The sequence below is a fragment of the Triticum aestivum genome, chromosome 5A (genome assembly GCF_018294505.1).
Source record: "Triticum aestivum cultivar Chinese Spring chromosome 5A, IWGSC CS RefSeq v2.1, whole genome shotgun sequence".
Classification (NCBI taxonomy): domain Eukaryota; kingdom Viridiplantae; phylum Streptophyta; class Magnoliopsida; order Poales; family Poaceae; genus Triticum; species Triticum aestivum.
Genome location: NC_057806.1, coordinates 389,314,760 through 389,319,256, shown reverse-complemented (window position 1 = coordinate 389,319,256; position 4,497 = coordinate 389,314,760). Strand labels below are relative to the sequence as shown.

Below are 4,497 nucleotides of genomic sequence, written 5' to 3'. Positions count from 1 at the left end.
CATTACCGTCGTACTGTACCGTTGGTCCACGTGTCATGTAGCCAAACATGACACATGTCCATACTCCATTTGACTACCGATTTCAACATGTGTGCATGTCCTATATGTACATGCGGCGCACGACCGTCATATCATACCACGTGTTCGCGGTTAGGAAACTACCAGTCTTGCAGTACAATGTATTTGATAAGTTAGTGGCCTCTGAGACATATTTTCACGTTCTCATCCTCAAATCCTGGCAGGACCACCATACAGATCCATAATCACAAATAATGTGAGACTAGAAGTTTTTTCTTTCTTTTTGCGATTTTTCCTTCCTTCCATAAAGCTTCGGTGGGGATCAAAATAAAGTTCCGCATGATTAAACACAAAATCTAGATTTTTTGGGTCGTATAACTTGGGCTCACGTGATAGAGTATACATCAAAGACCTTTTGAATAAGGATTGTATCTCATTTCATGATTAGTAAGCTAGTAAATCACTCCCCCAAAAGAATTTACTGCCCTTAGCACACACACTGAAGTACGCTCTACTTTTCATATTTACATCTTGGCCCGTCTAGCTCAGTTGGTAGAGCGCAAGGCTCTTAACCTTGTGGTCGTGGGTTCGAGCCCCACGGTGGGCGGTTGTTTTCTTTTTCGGTTGCTCATCATTAATTTTTACCAGGCCAAGTACGCGCATGAAAGGGGGGCGAAGCAGGGAATTCACGAGCGCGACAGAAGCTGGAGCATGCATCTGAAGATACAACAAGAAGGGATGGCCATATTTTTACTGCCGCACGGGATGAGAACTTTGCAACATCTGAAGAAGCTGGCAGTGGATAAAAATCGGCTCCACCTGAAGAATACTTACCTGCAGTCGATTCGTCGCCCGCACATGAGTGCTAGTGGTATCGTGTCCCCAGCACAGCTCATGGCGTGCCTCTTTCACTAATCTTCAAAGGACAGGCAATGACAAGAGTTTTGTTTGTTGCCTGAATAGTACTGTCTCCAGCTTTGCTCTTTTTGCCTGCCTGTCTTGCATTTGGATCTTTGTATGCCCACTCCTACTTGGGGGCCTCTTTGATTCACATGATTTTCCAAAACACGTGAGTAAAAACTAATGCAGAAATAGAGTGGCATGCCATCTTCAATACTACAGGATTGTGAGGATGTTTGAATGTGCATAAAAAGCGTACCATTCTTTCAAGAAGGTTAGAGTAGATGAAAATGTTATGTGAAATCTAGTCCAAATGAAAGATTCCTATGGTTTGCAATCTATGAATCAAACAAACCACGTGGGAAAAGATCCTAAGGGCTAGAATGCTCCAAAATACCTTGGCAAATCCTTTGAATCAAATAATGATTTACTTTCGATCTTGTTGCATGGTAAGTGATGTCTTTTCATTGGCAGTTGGCAGTTGCTCCAGCATCACGACGGCTCTAGAAATGGCTTCTGACAGAATGTACACACACGTGGTTCCAGGTGTCGCATCAGAATATCCATGCACATTTCAATATTTTAGATAGACATACATGAGATGGACAAACATACACTCATAGCACACACCCAGCTGATATTGTTGCCAGCCAGATCAGCGCCAGATCATATCCAGTCGGGCCCATCGTCAGCGATTGGACAGAGAGACATCGCCGGTGCAAAGATTGCGTGTCTCCATGTGCTGCTCTTTTCTTTTCTTTTTGCCCAGATGGTTGCCAACCAGACACCACTCACGCATATCCAGTCCAGCGGTACCAGGGCATGTGAAAGTGATTAGCCTCCAATCATATGCATGCTGTCACTGAGGAGAGCACTTAATTTTTTAGCATTATGTGTGCTCCCAGAGCACGTAAATTAAATCGACGCTGACCGCCTCTGCCAGCTAGGGTTTCCAGGTGCATGGATGCCTATAAGGACATAGTGGCTTTGATACTATGATTATCATTTATTTATCCCATGTCATCTAGAGAAAGACAAGTAAGTATGTCATGAATTATCCCTTAATGTTTTTTTTGCGGGTGCCCTTAATGTTACCCTGGCAATCTGTGATGTATGCTTTTCCGCAAAAGAAAGAAAAGATGCATGCTCCTGAAATTCACCTCCCTGACCACCTCCCTGTCGAGGTGGCGAAGACGGTGCTTGTCCGTCTCTGATGTCGTCACAGAGCGGTCTAGGGCCCGGCGTACGCCAGGTTCAGGTCTGCCGAGATATGTGGCGGCGAGACGTCCGAGTCCGCGAACTTGGACCAGTGTGCGGCGTTGCACCTGTCCCGCCGGCGCTGCTCCTGATTGACATACTCCTGCGCCGTCATGGCACTTCGGGACAACAAACAGCTGTCGCCGGCCCTGCGGCTACCGAGGTAGTGGAGAATGCGACAGCGCGCCTTGGGCAGGGGCGGCGGGACGCGACGCTCCTTCTTGACGACACTCCAGGGTGGCGGCGAGAGCCGCTCCTCCTTCACGCGACAGTGAGTGTGCAGGGGATGATGGCTCCGGCTTCACGGGGAGGAGCGTCCCCGATGGTGGGGATGGGCCGTTGATGTGGACTATGGAGCGACGGAGCATCAGCTCCATCTGCTCCTCGAACTCCTCATCGATGGCAGCGTAGACCTGGCCCGGCACTGCCGCGCGCGGACTGCGGCGGCGGCGGCGGCTGCTGGTCCTCCTCGTCGCCAGAGGAGATGATGATCTCCGCCTTCGTCCAGGATCCGCTCGCCGATGAGTATGAGGCCCGGAGTTTGATGACGGCATTGCTACGATCCGCCAGATCCCGCCCCAGAACCGCCTGCCGACGCCAAGGCCCAGGAATTGCCTATCGCCGGAGATGTGGAGGGAAATGGGTGGGGAGAGGGGAGAGAAGGAGGAGAATGCGATGTGGACGACGCCAGAGTGCGGTTTATATAGTTGCGACCAGGCCATGCGAAGGGCCGGTCAGCCGTTTCAATGCGGCGCATCGGCCAAAGTTGGTTCCTCAGGAAACTGCGTCCGCATTGAAGCGGCGACTGCTAAGAGGCTGCGTAGGTCAGCTCAGCCCTCCCCTCACCGGTCACATCGCGGCATCAATGCCGGTCTCCCCGTGCTCTAGGCCAGCATGAATGTGTCGTGGTAAGTGGCGCGTGCATGAGAAGAAAGCGCGGGTAAGGGGTTTTTTGTGGGACGAAGCGGTCAGAAGCGGGTGTGAGATTGGTCCAGACTCCCGTAAAACCCCCCACATTTGTCTCTGGTTTGCGAGAGAAATCACGTTTATACCGCGTCGAGGACCGATACATGATCGCCTTGGATGACTTCATGATCCGGACTGCATAGTCCGGACGGTTGCGAGAGGTTGGAGGGAGGGACGACGTCAGAGATGCCCTTACTTAGCAAATCGAGCCATATAGATGTGATGCTGTGTGCATCAATGCCGCACACTAGTTTTAAAAAATAGGGTTTTTATCATTTTTGTCACTAGTTGTGTCCCACTACTCAGTTTTGCCATTAGAAGTTACAATTACTCAAAAATGCCATCGATCCGTGAGATGTTTGCTCAAAAATGCCATCGTTCCTTTAGATGTTTCCTCAAAAATGCCATTAGACATCGTTATTTCCACATCAAACTCATTGACCATGTTATATGGCAAAAATAAGTCTAGACCCACATGTCAGTTCTCTCTATCTCACAATGATAAGTGTGGCCCCACTTGTCAGGAGTAACCAAGCGAATAATTTTATAGGAAAATAAGAACGTCGTTGGGATCAAGTGGGTCCCACACTTTATCGTAGTAAGATAGAAGGAGAGCTGGCATGCTGGTTCATAAGTATTTATGTCATTATAACATGGCAAAAGAGATTTGAGATCACAATAATGGTGCCCAGTGGCATTTTTGAACATGTGTCTAACAAAGCGATGACATTTTTGAGCAGTTGAAATTCCTAGTGGCAAAACTGAGTAGTGAGACACAACCGATGTCATAAACGATAAAAACCCAAAAATATAATTAGATATATATTTCTATTGTCTTAGAAAAATGCCAAGACATTCTAGCTGATCAAGAGTATAAAAACGGTTTGATGGGCAGGTCTTCCATATTGGTAAATGTAATGCATTTCTCGATCACACGCGCAATCCACGACCTGACCTTCATCTATTATACTGACCGATCCTGCAGACCTGAATTTTTAAAATGGCCACTAAACCGGGCAATCTCATCGGAGAAAGAGTAAACCAGATTTGAAGCTGTACATTAAGCGTGACCGTACGCTGTCCTATCCGTTTACTGCACGGTAATCCATATGCTTGCTGCGGCCCGTTAGCCAGTGGTAAAAATGTAAATTTTTTTGTTTGCGGGAAAATAAAGTGTATGTATGACATCTACTTTTCAGAGCCGAAATCAGGAGGGATTTTTTCCTAAAAAAATCAAGAGGAATTCAAACGCCTTTCCGAAGGACATAGTGGCCTATGGTATATGGAGTAACGAAGTGTGAGATGTCGACTGACAAATACCAATTGTTGGTATAACACACCGCAAAGTGGTTACTG

General features: G+C 47.6%; 1 non-coding gene across 1 annotated transcript; it reads left to right on the top strand.

Annotated features, from left to right (window-relative positions):
- Window positions 1–552: 552 nt before the first annotated feature.
- Window positions 553–625, top strand: TRNAK-CUU (transfer RNA lysine (anticodon CUU)). Its single transcript has one exon. It is a non-coding gene; the product is annotated as a tRNA-Lys (tRNA).
- Window positions 626–4,497: the final 3,872 nt, after the last annotated feature.